Here is a 24,225-nt window from a genome sequence, read left to right as displayed (position 1 = left end):
TATTTTTTTATACAACACAGTCGTCATGTGCTGGTTAGGTGCAACACTGAACTGAACATTCTTACACAAACAAATAATCTCTTGCGCCCTGTTGTACATCAAGTCTAAACATCTGATGTTCCGTTTGACTGACTAATGATTTATGATATATGTTTGTCTTTTACACCCGGACTCTGGCTCCTTCCTATCTGACTCCCCACCAGACCAAAGGCTGTTAAAGCGAATCTATCTTGTCTTGGAGGCTCGGTGTTCCTTCCTTTGGATAACAAGACACGATGATGCAGAAATGAAAATGTAAACATTCTCACTCACAGCGAGATAAGGTGGCACAAACAATTCCATTGCAGCAGAGAGACATTCCACCAGAGCCAGAGAAAGGGGTTAAAAGGCAGAAGCAACTTGAGGATCACGGGCTCTTTGCATCACACCTTTGTGGTGTGTGCACTGATCTCCCCAGCTGGTTTTTGGTTTATTGATGTGCACGATCAACATCCATGCTTTTTATTTGCTTTCCCCATTATTTTTATTTTCTTTATTATTTCAATAAATCGCACAAAAGGACAATTCTCTCATCTGCTTCTTTATGGGAAATTTCCACCACAGAGGATCCAAATACACAGCGCCGACACGACGTGAGGCTTCAGAGGATGTATTGTGTCTCTTGGTCGGACAGGCAGATGTCGGTACACGGGTAGGTCATAGGCAGCAGTACAGACAAGGATAAGGCAGGCGAATGTCAAAGACAGGCAATAGTCAGAACTCACACAGGCAGACAGGATAATCACAGGCTGGGCTGGAGACGTGGTCAGGTACAAAACAGGATCAAAAGCACGGCAAGGTAACGAGGTAAGACTGCTGGAAAGTGGAAAAACGGGTGAGTGAACAAACGATCTGGCAACTGGAGAGTGTGTAAGGTGGAGTATATAGTATAGTATATAGTATACTGCTACTGATTACTGATTAACTGCTACTGATTAATGATTGACAGGTGTGTGCAATGAGGACTGGTGGTGACAGGGAAAACACAGCTGTGGTGTGACATGAACAGGAAGTCAAAGTGAAAGCGGAACTAGAACTGGAACATGACAAGATGGAAAAAACTCAGACCTTTCAAAATAAAACTGGAAACAAAAACCCAGATCGTGACAAGATGTGCCCACCTGCAGTATAGAAAAAGACAATGTTACATTTATTGTAAATTGTATTATTGTATTGGTTTACACAAGTGTTACACAAGTTTTAGATAGCAGACCAGAAAAGCAGCACTTATTGTAGAGACGTGACAATTTACCTGGAGCATCGCCTGGAGCAGAACAACGTCCATGATGTGTAGAGAGGACTGCAACATATCTTTAGCCATGGTGAAGCTGGAAATGGTCACGTGACCAAGCCAGGGCAAATTAACTAAAGCTGTTCTTTAACAGATTTGATTCTGCCCAGCCCCCAGTGTCCAATCACATGGCCCCCTCTTCACCCCTCTTCACACCTCTCCAGTCCAGTCGTCCACCCAGCTGCAGCTCTTCACACCTCAGCACCACACAGTCCACTCTCCGATTGCAACAAAGGGCTCAAAACCCACAGCTCCAGACCAGCCACCGTCCAACCACCTCTGCCTCACTCTAAACCAGGTTAGGAGTGAGTTAAGGAGGACAAAAGCTAGGGAGGCAACAGGACCTGATTACATCAGCTCCAGGCTCCTCATGGAGTGTGCTTAGTGAGGTGGTCCTCTCCATATTCAAGCTGAGCCTTAACCTGGAGAGAGTACCAGTACTCTGGAGGACTTCCTGTCTGGTTCTGGTTCAAAAAGTACCCCAACGAGCCGAACCACTTCAGACCCTTAACCTCCCATCTGATGAAGACCATGGAGAGGATCATCCTCAGTCTCCTCCGCACCCAGGTGAGCTCAGCGCTGGACCCGCTGCAGTTCGCTTATCGACCTTGCATCGGTGTGAATGATGCCATCATCTACCTGCAGCATCGGGCCCTGTCTCACCTGCAGTCCTCTGGGAGCAGTTATTTTTGTCCTGTCCATCAGTTCAACAAACAGCATGTATTAGGCTGATTGCCGTATTGTGATGGACACCTTTGCTTTTAGAAGAGGAGTATATAAGAAATATTTATACTCTACTTGATTAATTGTTTTATTAATGTTTTATTTAGCTAATCCTAAATATAGGTGATGTTGATGTGTTGGTGGAGTGTTTGCTTTGGGGTGTGTGGGAGGGGGGTGGGGGTGCAACCAGCTGCTGAAACCAAGCAAATCACTTAAGCAAACAATCAGTGCAAAATAAATAAGTAGGGCTGTACCTTAGGCTGAGACATTCATAAATAAATGGAGATGCCCCTGCACCCAGGGTGGGGCTTCCAGCATTCACTGTTTAGTTGTTGTAATTACACTGTTTATAACAACATAATCTGATGTTGTATTTATGTTGTTGTAATCACAGTGAATGCTGGAAGCGTGGTGATCAGTGGAGGTTCCTGCCTGTTCCATGACAATAGCGCAGCTGCAGTAGATAAAGGATTGAGCTTAGTAGCACTTTGACTTACAAGTCAAACTCCTAATGCTCACAGCAGCTCTATGCATATTACTGATGAGTTCATTGCACTCTTGATTCCCCATAAGAGCAGGTGTAGACATTAAGCTTTTTTAAAATACCTGGTCTTTCTAATAGTTGAGGGGGTGTTTTTAAGGAATTAATTCAACATTACAGCATTCAACAATATATGCAAATTTATAGCATAATGCATTGTGGGTGATGCATCGTAACAGAACTTGGTGTTAATAGGAGGGACCCTTGCAATGAATAATGAACAATTTTTGGATTAGGCTCTTCATGTTGACATAAAAGACTAATCTTTATGTTAATTTACAATATTTATTAATTTTTATTTAAGTTGTTTTTTTAATCACAGAAAGATCTTCAGGTTTGTCCTTTAGCTTATACAGCAGAAAAATTGTTAATGCATTCTTTTGTATTAAACTTTAGGTTAGCACTTTACTAGACTACAGCAACATTCAAAAAAAATAATGTAAGAGTCCCTCTTGACTTGCAAGAAGCAGGGTTCCAGCAGGATTCCTGTACTTATCTATAGGTAAAATCATTCATGTCTCAGTTGCTCAGGTTAGACTGTACAGGCAAAGAGACACACAACAATAGCACCTCTTGGTGAGCTCCCTTTTGTCACAGACTCAGTCATTACATCACTGTTTTGTTTATTTCCGGTTTTATGTTCTTACTACTTCCTGTTCCAGTCACTTTTAATCTCAGCCAGCTTTACTTCCGGTTTCAATTAACTCACCTGCAACCTATCTAGTCATCATTGACCCAGTACTTAAGCACAACCCTTAGCCATGTTACCTTGCCAGATTGTCTGCGTTCATCCATGTCCAGCATTCCAGCGTTTCGGTTACTCCAGTTCCCGTGCATGATCTTGTTTGGTAAACCCGTCCCGTTTCTAGCCCAGTCTCTGAAAGTCCAGTCTAGTGTTTTTGACCTTTGCTTGTTTTTTGGCTACGTCTTTGCCTACGCCTTGTCAGATCTTGTGTATGACCATTGCCTGCCTGACTACATTCTTATTAAATACTCGTTTATCCAAGCCACGCTGTGCATTTGGGTCCTTCCACCATTGTGCCATTGTGACAGAACAATCTGGCCAAACATGGACCCAGCCAGCGCCAAGTCAATTAAGACCGAGCTGCAGGCTCAGGAGGCAGGGATCAGGGCACAGGAGGAGCGAATAACTACCATGCTATAAGAGCTCTCCAGGTACGCCGCCCGGCAGGAAAACCTTATGACGGCGTACGGAGCAGCTAGCCATACTTAGGCAGCGAGTTAAGCTATCGCCAGCTCCTACAGTCGCCGTCGCACCGACGCCGAGCCCAGTAGCTCCTCGTATCCAATTGGGAGCTCCGACCCGCTTCTCCGTTGATACAGGTGACTGTAGAGCTTTTTTAACCCAATGCGAAATCCAGTTCGAGCTCCATGCTCCATCGTTCCCCATGGAGCGAGCTAAGGTCGCTTTTGCCATGTCTCATCTGGCCGGAAAGGCTAAAGCCTGGGCTACGGCAGAGTGGCAAAACAAATCCGCAGAAAGAGCGATGGCGAGCTTCAGGTCTGTGCTTATATTGTGGCCAACCTGGTCACATCGTCGTGTTATGTCTAGTAAAAGACAATGCTCACCACTAGCACGGAGAAAAGTGGTGAGCCAGTCTGCCCAGTGTAAGGCCTCCGCCCGACCGTTACCAGTGGACACTTTCACAGTAGGTGACCAGTCCATCCAGCAGGCGGTGCTCGCGGACTCGGGCGCTGATGCCAGCCTTATGGACGCTAACCTGGTCAGACGCTTGGGAGTTCCCATGGTCCCCTTAACTGCATCAATGGAAGCCACAGCACTAGATGGTCATCACCTTTGGAAGGTAACACAGCACCGGTCCAATCACCATGGTCTTTCTAGATTCTCATGCCGAGCAGATCCATTTCCACGTGGTTGAGTCCTCTGCATTTCCTGTGGTATTGGGGTATACCTGGCTTAGACATCATAATCCCACCCTGGACTGGAGAACCGGGGAGGTGACGGGTTGGGGAGCATCCTGCCAAGATTCATGTTTTTCGTCAAGTTTAGATTCCCCGACTAGCCCAGATCTTGCTCCACCGGAGGAGCAGATCGGCCTATCCACAGTCCCATCCTGTTATCATGACCTCAACAGAGTTTTCAGCAAGGTGAGGGCTTCCACCTTGCCACCGCACCAATCATATAACTGCTGGATTGAGTTGCGTCCAGGCACCACACCCCCCAGGGGAGACTGTTTTCCCTCTCAGGTCCAGAATGCAAGGCCATGTCAGAGTACATCGAGCAGTCTTTGGCCGCAGGAAGCATCCTGCACTCGTCCTCACCCGCCAAAGCTGGTTTCTTTTTTTGTCTGCAAAAAAGATGGTTCACTTTGTCCATGCATCGATTACCGGGGCCTGAACGCCATCACAGTACGAGACTCTTACCCCTTACTTTTGCCTTCCTCAGCTTTAGAACTCCTTGCAGACACAAAGATATTCACTAAGCTAGAGAACGTGCAAACTCCACACAGAAAGACACCAGGGCCGCCTCCGGGAATCAAACCCAGAACCTTCTTGCTGTGAGGCGACAGTGCTACCCGCCGCACCACCGTGCCGCCCCGTGCATGATCTTGTATGGTAAACCCGTCCTGTTTCTAGCCCAGTCTCTGAAAGTCCAGTCTAGTGTTTTTGACCTGTGCTTGTTTTTTGACTAAGTCTTGCCTGCCTGACTACGTTCTCATTATATACTCGTTTATCCAAGCCACACTGTGCATTTGGGTCCTTCCACCATTGTGACATTGTGACATTGTGACACCTATGTGGAAAGCAAGTCGCATTTGTTTTTCATACACCCAACAAATCACTGCTCGTTGATGGTCACTCCCACACACAATCCCCTCTCTCACGGTGTTCCACACAAAAAAGAACAAAAACAAAAGGAACACATTACAACCATGAATGAACAAGATGCTAAATTAATTTCACCAAAGTTATACAATTTTTTTAATCCTTACTTTAACTATAAGACTACAAACACGAGAACGGTTGTTTTACCCATAAGTCTTAGCGGCTCAGGGCGGGACTAACTGCTGTGAGCCACTACAATTTGTTAAAATTGAAATTGCAATGATTGATGCACGATTTTGTATTCTCATTTGCTTTAGGTTTAGCGTTTTGAGACTGTTGCAACTCTCAAGTCTTTCTTTAATAAAATAAACATGTTAAAATAACTAAGGATTACTTTCCATCTGGAGGAAACTCTTCAGCCAGGTCATTTTGCAGCTCTTATATCCCGTAGCTCAATGGTTTAACTTCTTGCCTCTGGAGTGGGACATCTGGGTTTGATTCTTGTCTGAGACATGTTTATGCAATCACATTGTTATATAAATATTTGTATTTCCTAGATAAAGTGAGTTTTATGCTTAAAGTCTCACTATATTAATAATCTAAATCATAATTGAAGAACTTTTATACAATTTCAGTTTTTCGAGTAGGATGTATACAGCCCCTCTGAGCAGTGATTTAAGCGGCTAGTTTGGCTCAGTGGCAAGAAAGCATGACTCTAATGCAGGAAGTCCTTAAACAATATTCAGAAGAAGGATTTACAGCACTGTAGTCATGTGTAAAATGCTTTTAAGTTTCTATTGAAATCAAACTGCTTTTGTTTTATTTGTGCACATTCAGCTCTGCAACTTCTTCTTTGCAGATCTGATCAGTTATACATTCAACATAAATGAGTTACTGAGTTATAAATTAATATATCAGCAACTTTCAGCTATATTATAAAAGGGTCATCTGTGACTAGTCATTCACACTGTTGTACACTTTAGCAATTAACCACACAGCACAAATTCAGATCTTCAGCTTTACATAGCAATATATCTTTCCTTTAACTGGTTTATTATGACTTTATTATATGACTATTTTACAGTTTAGTAATTAGGCATACACTTCCAATCCACGACCAATTCAAATCTTTAGACAAAATAGCACATTTTCTGCTTTTGACTGATTAATTATGAATAGTTAATGAGACTATAGTACTGTTTAGCAATTTCCTGCACATGCGTCATCAAATGCTCCAACTTTTCCAAATCTAAAATTCAGCTACTTCTTCTGCAGCTACTGTCAGCTGTTTTAAATGTTTCCACAGCATTCAACTATTCCTTCAGTTCTTGGACTCCATTTACCTATTTTGATACATTCAACTATATTTTATCAAGTTCAGCAATTCTTTACATAGTTTTTTCATTTTAGCGTTTTTTGAATTTCAACAGATCTCTTTGAACAATCCCTAATTTGAAATTCAACTGCTTTAGCTTCTTCTGAAAATATTCAGCTCTGTTTAAACAACACTCAGTTCTGTTCAGTTGCATTCATCTATACTTTATGTGCTTAAGCTAATTTCAGATATGTTTTGAATGTTTCAGCTATTTCCAGCAATTCTTCAGCTATACATTCAGGATTCATTGTGCATTTTCCTATGGAAATGCTTTATCTAGTGTTAGCATTCATATTTCCTTTCTACGTCCTTTCTGTGATCAACGGCACGTAACTGCTCTCACTTTGAGCTACAGATACCGTTCAAATATGTCCAGTCTTTGTAGGAGAGGTGTGCTATTGTTTTTCTTAGTCATGTCTTTTATACTTTTATAAATATAAAGCTTTTTCTTCTCCCTATTAAAACAGGATTTTAACCATTTCAACCATCCAATAGGATCTGTAACACAGCCATCTAAGCTGAATATAGCATATACTATGGCTCAGTGGTAAAAGTCATTGACTCTAAAACCTAGAGTCTCAAGTTCAAAACCCCGCCAGGGCAACAACAATATATTAATCCATTCTGCATTCATGATTATTTAATGTGACCATATTACTGTTTGGCAATTACCTGCATGTGCTTCCTCCAATGTTCCAACTTTTCTCAATTGAAAGCTGCAGCTGTTTTAAATGTTTTTTCACAACTTTCAAATATTCTTTCAGTTCTTGGAATCTATTTACCTATTTTGATACATTCAGCTTTATTTCATCAAATTCAGCAATGCTTTACATACTTCCTTCTTTTTATGGGTTTTTTAACTTTCCTTAATTTGAAATTTAACTGCTTCAGCTTCATTTGAAAATATTCAGCTTTGTTTAAACAACACCCAGTTCTCTTCATATACATTAATCTATACTTTATGTGCTTAAGCTACTTTCAGATATGTTTTACATGTTTCAGCTATTTGAAGCAATTCTTCAGCAATACATCCAGCATGGAAGCGTGGAAAGTGGTACAAGTAATTATTAACTCTTTATCTGTTTTTTTTTTCTTCATGCAGATTCAGCTCTGTTTAAAATCCGTATCTTTAGATATATTCATCTATATATTCAACTAAGCTATTTCAAATAATGTTTTCAATGTTTCAGGTATTTTCATGAGTATATATTCTTGTATGTATATATATTTATATATATATAAATACCACTCTATTCTCACCCTCCGCGGGTGGTCTCATCCACTTTCCAAGCTCGGGTCCTCTACCAGAGGCCAGGGAGCTTGAGGGTTCTGCGCAGTATCCTTGCTGTTCCTACAGAGGCAGCCGGTAAAAGTGTCTACCCCCACCGTGTTTGGGTTTCAAATCTGCCGCTGTAGGTGGCGATTGACTCCCACTTTTGGTCCTAAAACATCGTAGTTGCTTACGTCATATAGCCTCTTGTAGAACAACCAATGATCAGGTCTTGGGTGGCCTAGTGGTTAACGTGCATGGCTACAAAAATTTTTTTGTCCGGGGTTCGAGTCTGAGTGGAAGCAGTTTTTTTACTTTAATTATTGGAAAAACAGCGTCTCATCATCATCATGTGATCACGAGATGACAACGTTGTATTACTTAGTGCATGGATCGCCAAGACCATGAACCGCTGGTCGCGTTATAGTATGAAGTTATGAACGTAAGTAAATTATGGCAAATTATGGCAGTTTAAAACCGAAAATAAGAAGCTGAACGGTGCGCCTTCCTGCGTGCAGCGTTCGATTTATGGCAGACAAGCTACTGTAACCCTGATTTCTCGCTGTTGGTACGGGCAATTTTCTTTACGTGGTATTCTTCTTTAATGCACCACACGGCAAGACAGTACGGCACATGTACACTTTTTTCTTTACGCCGCTCTTATCCAACGCGCCACCTTTTTCCTGTCCCCCGTCAACAAGGACAGGTAGGAACTAATGTTGATGACAAATAAAATCACAGTAGCTGAAATGTCACGTTTCCCAAACATAAAATAAAAAAAATAAAAAGGAATACTAACTAAGGTTACACTACTACAATTTAAAAAAGTGAATAAGGATGATCTAGACCAGAGGTCGGCCACCGGTAACACCCACGTTTTCAATGAAAAAAACAAACACTGGGAGCCGCGGAGGGCGGCAATATTATATTATTTGAGAACATTCAACATTTGTTTTTTTAATCCAAAGAAGACATAAAAGTCGGGGCTTAGAGATCTAACCGATGATAAAACATTGTCAAGGCATCGACAAAAACAGCTAACTCGCTTTTCCCTGCTTCAAACAGCTGCTGTGACTGAGAGCAACCCGTGCGGCATCACCCGTCAATCTGTAAACGTATTTATTGGTTCGGACGTTGTTCTGCCCGCTTTCATGTGGACACAAAACTCGTCAAAGCAATAGAGCTCAGTGTAGCATTTACAAATCACATGTGAACGTTTTAATTTTTTTTGTAAATAAAAATAATGTTTGCGCTGTTCAAACCTGGGGAATAAAAGCGATTCTAATTGTGAAAGCAGCTGATCAACTTTGTAGGAACACATTTCATATGGTAGAGGTGAAAGGGACACTAACAACCCAACGCAGCCGAGGCTGTAGCAGCAGAGAAACGCAGATCTTTGTCCTGCGTGTTGATGTGTGTTTCCCCTTCCCCCAGTGTCCCTGCTCTGGGACGTGGATGGCCACGCCCACTTTAATGCACCAGACGGACATGAAAGAGGGAATAACGAAACACCTTGTAGTAGGAACTGGTATATTTAGAAAACGCAGTAGTCCTAGTGTTATGTGTGAACTGGGTAGGAGACGGCAGCAGCGACTGAAGAGCGACTGAATAGAGTTGATGTCTTCCCCGCTGACAGGCGCATTCATTTGATAATGCACGTCCTTGGCTGACAGTTCAGTTGAAAAACACACTGAATCTTTATCAAACCATCCCTGAATAACATCTATGAACTGCAGTTTCGTCCTTGATTATCCATCCATCCATCCATCCATTTTCATCCGCTTATCCGGGGCCGGGTCGCGGGGGCAGCAGTCTAAGCAGAGAGTTCCAGACTTCCCTCTCCCCGGACACTTCCTCCAGCTCTTCCGGTGGGACCCCAAGACGTTCCCAGGCCAGCCGAGAGACGTAGTCTCTCCAGCGAGTCCTAGGTCTTCCTCGGGGCCTCCTACCGGTGGGACATGCCCGGAACACCTCCCCAGGGAGGCGTCCAGGAGGCATCCGAACTAGATGCCCGAGCCACCTCAGCTGGCTCCTCTCGATGTGGAGGAGCAGCGACTCTACTCCGAGCTCCTCCCGGGTGACAGAGCTCCTCACCTTATCTCTAAGGGAGCGCCCAGCCACCCTGCGGAGGAAGCTCATTTCAGCCGCTTGTATCCGTGACCATGCCCTTTCGGTCATGACCCAAAGCTCATGACCATAGGTGAGGGTAGGAACGTAGATTGACCGGTAAATTGAGAGCTTTGCCTTTCGGCTCAGCTCCCTCTTCACCACGACGGACCGATACACCGACCGCATTACTGCAGCCGCCGCACCGATCCGTCTGTCAAACTCACGCTCCTTCCTTCCCTCACTCGTGAACAAGACCCCAAGATACTTAAACTCCTCCACTTGAGGCAGGAACTCTTCTCCAACCTGGAGAGAGCAAACCACCTTTTTCCGGTCGAGAACCATGGCCTCAGATTTGGAGGAACTGATTCTCATCCCAGCCGCTTCACACTCAGCTGCAAACCGCACCAGCGCACGCTGGAGGTCCTGGCCTGATGAAGCCAACAGGACAACATCATCTGCAAAAAGCAGAGATGCTATCCTGTGGTCCCCAAACCAGACCCCCTCCGGCCCCTGGCTGCGCCTAGAAATTCTGTCCATAAAAATAATGAACAGAACCGGTGACAAAGGGCAGCCCTGCCGAAGTCCAACATGCACCGGGAACAGGTCTGACTTATTGCTGGCAATGCGAACCAAGCTCCTGCTCCGGTTGTACAGAGACCGAACAGCCCTTAGCAAAGGGCCCTGGACTCCATACTCCCGGAGCACCCCCCACAGGATGTCACGAGGGACGCGGTCGAATGCCTCTTCCAGATCCACAAAGCACATGTAGACTGGTTGGGCAAACTCCCACAAACCCTCAAGCACCCTGCTGAGGGTATAAAGCTGGTCCAGCGTTCCACGACCAGGCCGAAAACCACATTGTTCCTCCTGTATCCGAGGTTCGACTATCGGCCGAATTCTCCTCTCCAGTACCCTGGCATAGACTTTCCCAGGGAGGCTGAGAAGTGTGATCCCCCTATAGTTGGAACACACTCTCCTGTCCCCCTTTTTGTAAAGAGGGACAACCACCCCGGTTGTCCAGTCCAGAGGAACTGTCCCCCTCCTCCACGCGATGTTGCAGAGGCGTGTCACCCAAGACAGCCCCACAACATCCAGAGACTTGAGGTACTCAGGACGGATCTCATCCACCCCCGCTGCTCTGCCACCGAGGAGCTTACCAACTACCTCGGTGACCTCAGCCTGGGTGATGGGCGAGTCCGCCTCTGAGTCCCCTGCCTCTGCTTCCTCAGCAGAAGGCATGTCGGAGGGGTTGAGGAGATCCTCAAAGTACTCCTTCCACCGTCCGATAACATCCCCAGTTGAGGTCAACAGCTCCCCACCTCCACTGAAAACAGAGTTGGTAAAGAACTGCTTCCCCCTCCTGAGGCGCCGGACGGTTTGCCAGAATCTCTTTGAGGCCGAGCGATAGTCCTCCTCCATGGCCTCCCCGAACTCCTCCCAAGCCCGAGTTTTTGCCTCCGCAACGGCACGGGCTGCAGCACGCTTGGCCTGCCGGTACCCATCAGCTGCCTCAGGAGTCCTACAGGTCAACCATACCTGGTAGGACTCCTTCTTCAGCTTGATGGCGTCCCTTACCTCCGGCGTCCACCACCGGGTTCGGGGATTACCACCACGACAGGCACCGGAGACCCTGCGTCCACAGCTCCGAACGGCCGCGTTGACAATGGAGACGGAGAACATGGTCCACTCGGACTCTATGTCTCCCATCTCCCTCGGAATCTGGTCGAAGCTCTCCCGGAGGTGTGAGTTAAAGGTCCGTCTAACAGAGGGTTCAGCCAGGCGTTCCCAACAGACCCTCACAATACGTTTGGGCCTGCCAAGTCGTTCCAGCCTCCTTCTCTGCCAGCGGATCCTACTCACCACCAGGTGGTGATCAGTTGACAGCTCAGCCCCTCTCTTCACCCGAGTGTCCAAAACATATGGCCGAAGGTCAGGTGAAACGACTACAAAGTCTATCAGCGACCTCCGGCCTAGGGTGTCCTGGTGCCATGTGCACTGATGGACACCCTTATGTTCGAACATGGTGTTAGTTATGGCCAAACTGTGCCTAGCACAGAAGTCCAATAACATAACACCATTCGGGTTCAGATCAGGGAGGCCGTTCCTCCCAATCACGCCTCTCCAGGTATCACTGTCGTTACCTACGTGGGCATTGAAATCTCCCAGAAGAACGATGGGGTCCCCAGTTGGAGCGCTTTCCAACACTCCCTCCAGGGACCCCAAGAAGGCCGGGTACTCCACACTGCCATTCGGCCCGTAAGCACAAATGACGGTGAGTGACCTATCCCCCACCCGAAGGCGCAGGGAAGCGACCCTCTCGTCCACCGGGGAAAACTCCAACACATGGCGACTAAGCTGGGGAGCTATGAGCAAGCCCACACCAGCCCGCCGCCTCTCACCGCAGGCAACTCCAGAGTAGAAAAGGGTCCAGCCCCTCTCAAGGAGTTGGGTTCCAGAGCCCAGGCTGTGTGTGGAGGTGAGCCCGACTATTTCTAGCCGGTACCGCTCGACCTCCTGCACAAGCTCAGGCTCCTTTCCCCCCAGTGACGTGACATTCCATGTCCCTATAACCAGATTGGTTATCCAGGGATTGGGGCGCCCAGGCTCCCGCCTTCGACTGCCGCCCAATCCACTCTGCACCGGCCCCCTACGGTTCCTCCCGCGGATGGTGGGTCCACTTGAGGACGGCCCCACGTCGCTCTTTCGGGCTGTGCCCGGCCGGGCCCCGTGGGAATAGGCCCGGCCACCAGGCGCTCGCATACGAGCCCCAACCCCGGGCTCCTTGATTATCCATGATTATTATGGAAGAAGAGCAAATCTTCGCCAGTCCAAATTGTCCTACTTAATACTGTGTTTACAATAAAGGTAATAAATAATAATAATAGTATTTTCATTTTAAAATGCACTGCATATTTTAAACGAATGTCGAAGTGCTACAAATAACTTAGACCAGAAAGCTACGCTAAATGCATACGTTTTATTTTTGCAGAGTAAACATGTAGAACAAACTACTTGCTGCATTAATGAGTCTTAGACGTACAGCTGATCACGCCGCCCGATGCTGCCCAGTCTCCCACGGAGCTTTGTCCCGGAGCTGAAGTATTTCTCACTTGCTGATCGAGTAGTAGCAACACGTTAGCATGTCTATGCGGCTCTACGGGGGAGGGGAGGGATGTGAAGTTTGCCTTTGCGACTGTGAGCAAACATGAGACCAAAAAAAGCTTGGTCGAACTCAGATTCAAGTCATCTGAGTACGAAACACATCACATATCATTTGATCTCGTGTTTCAGTCAAGCGGCAGTCTGGAGCTCTCTGCTAAGACTGCTGCCCCGCGACCCATCTACGAATAAGCTTTGATTAAAAATTAAAAGCAGAGGTTTTATGTTTTTCGTTTTTCTCTAAACGAAAAAAACAGCTTTAAATTCAAGTCCGTGTGTTTTTGTTAAAAATATTTTTGTTCGGTTTATTGGTTTGTAATGCGGTGCTTTTATTCAGGATAGATAGACGGATGGGAAATCAAAGTTTCCAAACATACACGGGCCGAATAAGTCACATCAGCCACTCATTCAGTTACAATGACACGCACAGTCAAAACAAATTCTTGCTACATCTAGTGCACCACTCCCCCGTTCCTCTCGTAGCCGCATTGGCACATCCATACATTTGTGTATTGGTCACTCTCTGTCTGGACACATGACTCCGAAACACGTCACGTGTTTGTGTAAGAGGTTGATGTCGCCACCAAATTATAAGCAGAGGTAACGAGAGAACGACTTTTTGTGTTTTCCGTTTGTCTCTAAACAATAAAAACATATTAACTCCAATTCCGTGTCTTTTTGTAAAAAACAAATATGTTTGCCTGTTTTATTGGTTTGTAAGGCGGTGCTTTGATTAAAAGCAGTTTGCCGCTCATCGAAAGAGAAACGAAAACGCCGGTGAAAGTGGCTGGATGGACGGATGGGAAATGGAAATGTTGAAACGTACACTGGTCGAATAAGTGCTGTCAGCCACTCAGTTACAATGACACGCACAGTCAAAACAAGTCAAACTGCAGTTCTGCAGACACAGAGTAAACACGTAGGAACAAACATGTTGCTGTAATGCGTCGCTGTAGATCTGCTGATTTCTGGCGTCCTGTCAAAATTACGATCGACAACTGCTGTAAAACGAATTCCTATGATTTTTACGGTTATTTACGTAAAATCTACGACTATTGGAAAGCATTCATTAACAAGTTGTTGAAGTTTAAAACCTAAATAAGCGGCTGTAGTCGCAGATGGACTGCGCTCTATGTCTTTACTTGGCCATGCGCATTCAAATTATATTAATTAAACCGCGACGCATAATCACGGAATTATGTGAAGCCAAAATGTTGTATCAGATGTTAGAGCGGTGGGTGTGTACATATTTTTAGAGACGCCTTCTATCTAAAGACACGAAAAAGCTGAGGAGAATGAAAACAAGAATGTGTTGCTGCTGTGGCGCTGCCTGTTTTAAACCCAACAGAAAAACTATAACTTTGCAGTGAACAGAAAATAACTAAGCCATCAACAAGTTGTTGCCCTTCACACTCCCCACGTTTGAGCACACAACAGATACTTAATAGTAAAATGTGTGTTACAGGTAGAAACAGTCGGACCTCAGTTACGCTGTAGTGCTTTGGAGGCTTCTAATCAACGCTGCGCCACCTGGTGGTTAAAACAAGACTAGCGTCCTGATTTTTTTTCAGCCGGCTTCAGGATTAAAAATTTTTAGTCAGCGACGCACTCGCTGCACCGTGGCGACGCGTCGGTACTGCAGTAAAAACCCTAGTCACTTTGAACCGCTACCAATGTAGGACTGCACTTTTCTGGACTAAGATGTCGGATGTTTTTCCAGGGATCTGTTGTAGCCACTCCTCCAATTTGGGGGTCACTGCCCCTAGTGCTCTAATCACCACAGGCACCACTGTGGCCTTCACCTTCCAAGCCTTCTCCAGTTCTTCTCTGAGCCCTTGGTATTTCTCTAGTTTCTCATGTTCCTTTTTCCTGATGTTGCCATCGCTTGGTATTGCCACATCCACCACTACGGCTTTCCTCTGTTCTTTGTCCACCACCACAATGTCTGGTTGGCTCGCCATTACCATTCTGTATCTGGAAGTCCCACAGGATCTTGGCTCACACGTTCTCTACCACCTTGGGAGGTGTTTCCCACTTTGACCTTGGGGTTTCCAGTCCATACTCTGCACAGATGTTCCTGTATACTATGCCAGCCACTTGGTTATGGCGTTCCATGTATGCTTTCCAGCATACATGGCATTCCTGCCAGCATCTTGCACCCTGCAGTTATGTGCTGGACTGTCTCAGGGGCCTCTTTGCACAGTCTACACCTTGGGTCTTGTCTGGTGTGGTAGATCTGGGCCTCTATGGCTATGATAAGTGCCTCTGTGCTGTCCTTCAGCCCAGCCCTTTCAAGCCATTGGTAGGATTTGTTGAGATCAGCCTTGCTGATCTCAACAAATCCTGAGATCAGGATTTGTTGATCCTGATCTCAGGATCAACAAGCCTGAGATCAAGCCTGAGATCAAGCCTGAGATCAAGCCTGAGATCAAGCCTGACTTGCCTTACTCGTTGGAGGTATTTGGCTGTTGCCGCATTCCTTGTTGCCTGTTCAAGGTTGCCGTTTGCCTGTGGTATTCCAAGGTACTTGTAATTGTCCTTAATGTCTGCTATTGTTCCTTCTGGGAGTGAGACCCCTTCTGTGTGGATTACCTTGCCTCTCTTTGTCACCATCCTCCCACATTTCTCGAGCCCGAATGACATCCCGATGTCCGAGCTGTACTGTAGATCCTGGTGGCATTCAGTGATCCATGTGTGTGGCATTGAGTCATAGGCAATTGTTCTGTCTACCAGGAGTTGGTGTTTGGCTCCTCTGGTATCCTTACCAATGCCCTTCTGTGCTTCGCTCATGTATTGACCCATGTGCCCACTTATCTTAGACGCGATGATGCCTGACATGAGCTTCCATGTTGTGGAGAGACAGGTTATTGGCCGGTAGTTGAATGGGACTGTACCCCTTGAGGGATCCTTCATTATCAGGATCGTTCGCCCTTCGGTTAGCCATTCAGGGTGAGTCCTATCACTTAGCAGCTGGTTCATTTGTGCTGCCAGGCGCTCATGGATTGCAGTGAGCTTCTTTAGCCAGTAGGTGTGGATCATGTCAGGGCCAGGTGCTGTCCAGTTTTTCATACCTGAGACTCTCTGTTGGATGTCTGCCACTGTGATAGTCACTGGATTCTGTCCAGGGAGGTTGTTGTGATCCCTCAGATCCACCAGCCACCAGTTGTGTGATGCCTCCCTCTCCCATATACCCTTCCAGTACTGTTCAGTTTCCAGCCTTGGTGGGTCTGCTCTGTTGTTATTACCCTGCCATTGAGAGTACACTACTCTGTATGCAGTTGGTCAGCTTATTTTGATATTTTAGTCTGTTGACAAGTAATTTGTAATTCTAGTGTTATGGTGCAGATTATGTGGAAAATGTGATGGAGACCATCTTCAATAAAGTCCTGCTGGACTCAGGTTGTTATATGGAGGACCTTATTAACATCTGTCTGGTCCTGTTCCTTGTTTTATTTTGAGTTCCTTACATTCGGTAGTGTCTGGTTCCGTTCCCTGGTTTTATTTTTAAGTCCTTCCTGTCTGTCATTCTTTGGTTCTGATCTCTGGTTTTATTTTGAAGGACTTCCTGCCATAATCACTCCACAGCTGTTCCCTGCCATTACCGGTCATTATCCACACCTGCACGTCATCAGTAATCAGTTCACCTTGTACTTAAGCACCACCTCTCACCCCAGTACCTTTGCCAGATTGTTAGTTCGTGTTGCGTGTTATTCACCACCCTCCAGTGTTCTGTAGCCTAGCACAGTCTTGTTTTGTGAACCTTGTTTTGACCACTGACGCCGAGCCTGTCTAGTCCCTGTCTGTCTTGTATGCCTTGGATTTTGATCTTGCCTGATACCGACCTTGCCTGCTTACCTGACCACGATCTTACGCCTGACGGAACGGTATTGTAATCCAGACTCTTGTTTATGAACCTTGCCTGTCCCTGACACCGATTCTGCCTGATCCTGTATACTGTAGCCACGTATAGACTCTGAGTTTCGGAATAAATCCCTTTTGTTTTCACATCTCAGTCTGTCTGTGCCGTGCATGTGGGTCCGCCGCCTTTGACGTTCTGACAACATCCCTGTCCCACCGGCCCTCTGAGCAGAATTTGAGCAACCTGACAGAAAGGAGGTCATTAATGTCATGCCAAGATTTAACAAACCAGCAGCATAAAAGCTAAGTTGAAAACGTGTTTGCTCCAAACACCATTAATACTGATTTAACTACCTGTATATATTGTTTACATTTGTGAAGGTTGTAAGATACATAGGAAATACTGGACATTTCATTAATCTGCTATTCTATTCTCTATACCTTCTAGAGTGGTGTCAAGGAAAACATCAATTTTCTGTACAGCAGCTGCACTGCTTCCAATGTCTTCCAAAACCTGATGAAGAAAAAAAAATCGTCACATTTCCCCAGGCAACTGCTCATGACTGTACCTGTTCCACTCCAGAAACTATGCATTCAGCATAACTATGAATCATACCTGTTCATTTTGTGGTCTGCAAATTGAACTGTGACGGTAACTTATCCAGCATTATAGTGCTGGTGCATTGGTTAAAAATAAAGTTGGCTTTGACTATTGCTGTTTCACTGAACTATTTTTGTATGTATATACCTAATGAGGGAAAACAGACAAATGTTTTATAATATTTCAACTTTTATTGAGGTATTGCCACAAAAACAATAATTTAGGCATTTCACAGGTGGTCTAAGTCCAACATAGGACCCTTTTCCCTCAGGAAACACTGCCCTGATCCAGACCAGGGAAGGTAGGATGACAGCTTGGACACTTCACCCTAGAAGTCCCCAGCACCAGCTAACAAGACTTCTAGGCTAGATACCTGCAACGACTTAAGATACACACAGACACAGTACTGACAAATTTATGAAGAAAAAACAATAACTACATTTCTATTAGTTATATATTAGCACTTGATATATCATACACCCTACTAAAAACAATTCAAAATATATTAGGTCAATATATATTTAGAAACAAAATTATGTTTGTAAACCAGAGTTCCCAGGTACATTATGAATAATCTGTAAAGAGTAAAATGTTCTAAAATTGTTTATGAATTTCTGAGATAATGATTTATTCCATGCATGTGTAATTGTCTGATATACTGTATATTAAATGTGTTCTGTAATGAATACACTGTTGGGGGACCTCATCTGTATAATCTGTTATTAACAGAATTATTATTAAGGTCCCACATGCTCAAACAAAGGAGGCATTGCGGCCTGCATGTAATGTCTTCATCCTGATAGTAGTGAGTGAGAACAAAGAGATTTCAAACCTGAGTGCCAAAACCAGGCGCCAGGCTGGAGAACCATACCTGGCAACCCGCTGAGACATCCAACTCCTGCTGATAAAAGCGACAAACGGAGGAGAAACTTGGAAATCAGCCATCCTGATTGGATCACACAATAGGAGGGGCGTGACCAAAAACACGGTTATAAAAGCCGCTGTGACCAAAGATTCGTCCCTTGTTCTCTTCGACCCTCTCCTCAAATCTTCAAGACCACTGCAGACCCTTCTTCTCTCCGTCCACCTGGAGCTTCCCTCTGCACCGGCACGCCTGGAGCCTCCACCGCAGCCAGCAGCTGAACTAACGGGGACGTCGTCACAGAGAACGGGCCTGATCACCCATCTACTTCCAGCCATCCGGCAGGGAACCGCCAGCTTAACTGGCTCACCCGCCGCCGCATCAGCTGATCACGACGCGATCACCGCACCGGTCCGCACATCTGGACCGGACCGGACCACAACAACGCAAGCGCTCTCCCCCCTCCTTTCTCTTCCTCTCTCTCTCTCTCTCTCTCTCTCTTTCTCTCTCTCTCTCACACACACTCACACACACACACCCCTCTTATCTCAGGTAACGCGCCTACACATACAGTACTTCCAGACAAACACGAAGATTAAGTTGTGATTTGCTGAGTTATTCAAGATAGTATTGACACTAGAGTTAATATTAATTGTTTTAAAAAGCGTTATTTAATTGGTCGTTGTCTGTGATTATCTGTATATGGTTTTACAGCACTGGTAAATTGAGTCGGCTATGGTACGGAGCTCATCCATCAACCAACTTAAATACAATTGAGACTGTATTGGCTATTCCAAATTGGTTATTGGTCCCTGGCAACAGGGTGGTGCCCCATAAATTAAGTAATTATTAATTCCATTAATAATTATTAAATCAATAATAGTTAAGTGTTTCACTTACCAAACTATAGACTTTGTATATATAGTTATAGTTGTAGTTATATATATAGTTATATATATTTAAGCTAATAACCAAGTTTTGTGAATCACAAATTAAAACATAATTGGTATCTCCACTCAAGAGCTATAAATCCAATTATTATAATTTGTGCTCCTCACATATCCCCAACACAATTGGTGCAAACCTGTGAGGTTAATCAAACTCAGCCCTTTCTGAGACTTGGCTAATTCACTTGGCACTACCACCACCCTCACATTGCCCCAACAACACATTCAATCATTCTGGCTCCAGTCCTGGATCCTCAACCATACATGACAGTAGATTTGGCAACTGGTTCAGGCGTCTTGAGGTAAGATTTATCAAAATTTTTATTTAATTTATTAATAAAGGTAATAAACACGTGCAATATCTTGACAGCAACAGTTGTGGTCACACCATGCCTCTGTAGGCATTCACTGTTCCCACATTGGCACTTAGCAGAACGAGAAAGAAAAAAACATGTAAAAATGAAGTTATATTAGTTTATCGAACCATGGTCCCAAACTAGCTGTAGACGTGGTATGAATATTCTGTTGTATTAATTCAGGCTGCTTATTGGCAACCATTGGTATTAGCGTTAGCAGCTAATCAAGTTGCATATTATATAAATCAATAAATTAAATGTGAATCTGCCAGTTAGACGTACCTTGTGCCAGTCGAAGTGTAACCACTTCAACAGCCTCCCATTCGACTTCAGATTCAGATTTTGGATCAAACATATGGTTGAACTCCACTATGAGGACGCGATGGATCACGGCTATGCGCTTCCTCAAAAGGGCGTGGCAATCAACTTCGCTTGCGACACACTCCAAAAATAGAGCGTTGTGGATGAGAGCTTAAAACACACGTTTTCAGACGGGCCGTGTGGGCGATCTACAGCGCTTTTTGGCATGAAAAGTTACAGACACCTTACTGAGACATCAAGGTCCAATTCTTTAGTATTGTGGAGCATGAAAAAAGCGTGTGCATGGACCTTTAAATTGAAATTATTATTATTATTTATTAGCTTTAATGTAAACACAGCTTTAATGTAAACACAGTTGTTCATGCCAAAGAAAACACAAGGCTAAGAGAACTCAGTGAGGTTCTCATCAAGCTTCTGTTGGCTAAAAATGAAGGTTATTTTCCTGGCCTGGCATATCTTGACATTACTAGGGGGATAAAGCCCATAGATTACAAATTACCTCCAGGCCTACAGCAGAAATGTTTTTTTCAGGCTCTCGGTACAAAAAAGAACGTGGTGTTACTTTCCCGCCCTCTCCGTTCTTTGTGGACTTTGTTTATGCCCAGGCAAAAGCAAGAAATGATCCAAGTTTCACTCTATCAAAAACTTTCCGGACTTCCACCAAAAAATAAGACAGATGTTTCAGCAACCACTAACACAGACCAAAAGGACGTTCCCATACGGCACTGCCCTGTCCACAATAAAAATCATCCTGTAGCTAAATGTAGAGCCTTCAGGGCGAAACCATTGTTGGAAAGAAAAAACATCCTAAAAGAAGACAAGCGATTCTTTAGGTGTTGCTCGCCAAACCACCTGGCTAGACACTGTGTAGTGAGTCTAAAATGTGGCGCGTATGAAAGTGAGAGGCACTTCTCCGCGATGCACCCTGACACCTCTCAAAAACCACATTGCCCCTGTCTAGACCAGGTGCCGATCCACAGGATGGTGGTCGACCTGAGGTAACGTCACAATATACTGAAGTCTGCGGTGAGAGTTGAATTTCCTTGGTCTTGCTCCAAGGTGTGTTTGGTACGGGTCTTTTCTCGGGGACAGCCAGAGCGCTCCGTCAAGATGTGTGCAATCCTTGACGATCAAAGCAACCGATCACTGGCTCATTCTGAGTTTTTCCACCTGTTTAGGATCGAAGGTAACCCATCATCATATCTGATGAAGATGTGGGCTGGTACAGTGGAGATGACAGACAGAAAAGTAGTCTGTTTACAGATTGAAACAACAGATGAAAGTGTGTGCCTGGATCTCCCGCCCCTCATCGAGTGTAATGAAATAATGACTAACAGAACTGAAATACCGACACCAGAAGTCGCTCTTGCACACCCCCACTTGAAACACATTGCCTCTCACATCCCCGGGCTAGATGTTGATGCTGATATGATGATTCTGCTGGGGTGAGACATAATAAGAGTGCATAAAGTAAGGCAACAGGCGAACATGCCCTTTGCTCAGTGTCTTGACTTGGGTTGGCTAATCGTAGGTGAGGTGTGTATCAACAATGCTCACAAGCCGACTGCAAAACTTGCAAAACTCACATACTGTGGAATGGATGCCCGTCCCTCCTCATTCCTTACCATAACAGCATTGGTGTGATAGAGTGTGGTAAATTCTGTCTCTCTTATGGGGTTATTTCTGTCCATTGCAGGTTGGCCACTAAAACAAATAAGTTGCTGCAGCTATGTAAACATGGACTTTCGATGGACAAGTAGGCACTTGTTGGTTGCATAAACAACACAGCTTTAAAAAGTGGGCATTGGGAGATGTTTCTTAAAGTGCCTCGCAGAGGGTCTGCTGCAGACACCCAGCTGACCTTTTTTGACCTCTTAGTTTGTTCTGCAGACGAACCTCCAGGTGAATTCGGCCAACACCTCTCTCATGAATATTCTGTGATTGTACTGTTTCATTATATGTAATAAATTCATGTGTTAATTTGAGCATAAAAGTTGAGTCCGTGTGAAATCTCTCATGTTTTAAAACCCACACCTGTCAAAGAAAAGCTGGGGCTCAAGCTGTTTGTGTGTACTGAGAACGACTATAAATATGCCATGTCATGTGAAGACAAAGCCTTGCTTAGTATTTTGCGGAAAGAGGTTCATCAGGATGATGTGTGTGTACCACCCGTTCAAGACAGCCAAGAATGCTGGTACCTGCCCATGTTCGGAATGTATCACCCACATGACCCCGGACAGGTAAGGGTCGTGTTCGACTCAAGTGCCCAACATCATGTCTCTCAACTCAGTGCTACTGAAAGGGCCTGATTTAAACAACACCCTCCTAGGCGTGCTACTGTGGTTCAAAAAGGAACTTGTCACTGCTGATATCCAGCAAATGTTTTACGAGTTCCTAGTGAGACATGACCACAGAGACTACTTAAGATTTTTATGGCATAAGGACAATGATCTGTCAAAGGAGGTCTAGGAGTTTCACATGTGCGTGCATGTATTTGGTAACATTCCATCGCCGGCTGTAGCAATCCACTGTCTTCGAAGAGCTGCTGATAAAGGTGAACAGGAGTTTGGAGCAGATACAAGACGTTTTGTGGAGAGACATTTCTACGTGGATGACGGCCTGATATTGGTGCCTACAAAGTCTGCAGCTATAGAGCTACTTAAGCGTACCTGTACATCGCTTGCAGAGGCAAACCTGAGGCTGCACAAAATCGCATCAAGGACTTAGGTCTGAACGATGAAACTTTGCCAACTCAAAGAAGCCTGGGTTTGTGTTAGGACATAAACACGGACACCTTCTCCTTTAGGGTCGCTGTTGCAGACAAGCCATACACATACCGTGGAGCGCTCTCAGTCATTAACAGTATCTTCAACGCTTTGGGACTAGCAGTGCGAGTGACAATCAGAGTGGAGAATGGAGTTCAGGATTGGGATACTCTTCTTTCTGAGGACAAAAAGAGTAGTTGGGAGATGTTGAAATCATCACTTTAATCAATCACTTCAAAAGCTCAGTAGTCTTCACTTGCCTCGCTGCTACACGTCAGCGTCACTCTCAAAAGCCAGATACACAGAATTGTGTCTCTTTTCTGATGCATCAAACTGGGCTGTCATTGAGAATGGCCACTGTGAAGTTGGCTTCGTGTTTCTTGCAGTCGAGATGGCAGAGCTCATCATGGATGAACTAGACCTGTTATGGGAAAAATTGTCTCTTCCTTATTTTTATGTGTCTTCCTTATTTCTATGCATTTCTATGCAGTTATTATACGATTTATGACTTATGTTCTGCAATTAATATCTTATGTTTTGTCTTACTGTATGCATTTGACATTTCACCTACATTGTTCAATGGTTGTCTCTGCCTGATAGACTCTCAACTCTAGCTCCCAAACCCAAGGTCGGGGAGTTGTGTCTCTGTCTGTTGAGACTTGGTGCTCCTTTCTCACAGATAGTTGGACGTCAGCGACGCAGGTGTGAGAAAGTAAAAATCTTCACACACACTGCGACAGGGAGGAGATGGTGCATGTAATTTGATTGGGTTAGAAAGACATTCCACCCTAGTCGGACAGAGAAGCTAAAAGGCAGAAGCAACTTGAGGATCGTGGGCTCTTTGCATCACACCTTCGTGGTGTGTGCACTGATCTCCCCAGCTGGTTTTTGGTTTGTTGATGTGCACGATCAACATCCATGCTTTTTATTTGCTTTCCCCATTATTTTTATTTTCTTTATTATTTCAATAAATCGCACAAAAGGACAACTCTCTCTCATCTACTTCTTTATGGAAAATTTCCACCACAGAAATTGGCGTTGTCGGCAGGATCCCGCGGCAGGTCGTCTGGACGGTGTGACCAGGGACGATAGTCCTGAGGACTAGGGTCGCTCAGCCTCCAAACCTCTACAGACATTCAGAGCTGGGAGGACTGCTCACCCGTCTGGATCGCCTCTGACGAGATCCACGAACTCAGATTC

At 45.0% G+C, this 24,225-nt stretch overlaps 1 long non-coding RNA gene across 2 annotated transcripts in view; it reads left to right on the top strand.

Annotated features, from left to right (window-relative positions):
• Positions 1-24,013, top strand: part of LOC121202403 (uncharacterized) — a 30,434-nt gene extending 6,421 nt beyond the window's left edge. For both annotated transcript variants that reach the window (XR_008695299.1, XR_008695300.1), the window contains exon 2: positions 17,329-24,013. This is a non-coding gene — a long non-coding RNA (uncharacterized LOC121202403). The remainder of the gene's footprint in view (positions 1-17,328) is intronic.
• Positions 24,014-24,225: the final 212 nt, after the last annotated feature.

The sequence above is a fragment of the Betta splendens genome, chromosome 8, assembly GCF_900634795.4.
Source record: "Betta splendens chromosome 8, fBetSpl5.4, whole genome shotgun sequence".
NCBI classification, from domain to species: Eukaryota; Metazoa; Chordata; class Actinopteri; order Anabantiformes; family Osphronemidae; genus Betta; species Betta splendens.
Note: the sequence above shows the minus strand (reverse complement) of the source record. Positions and strands in the feature narration are given on the sequence as shown.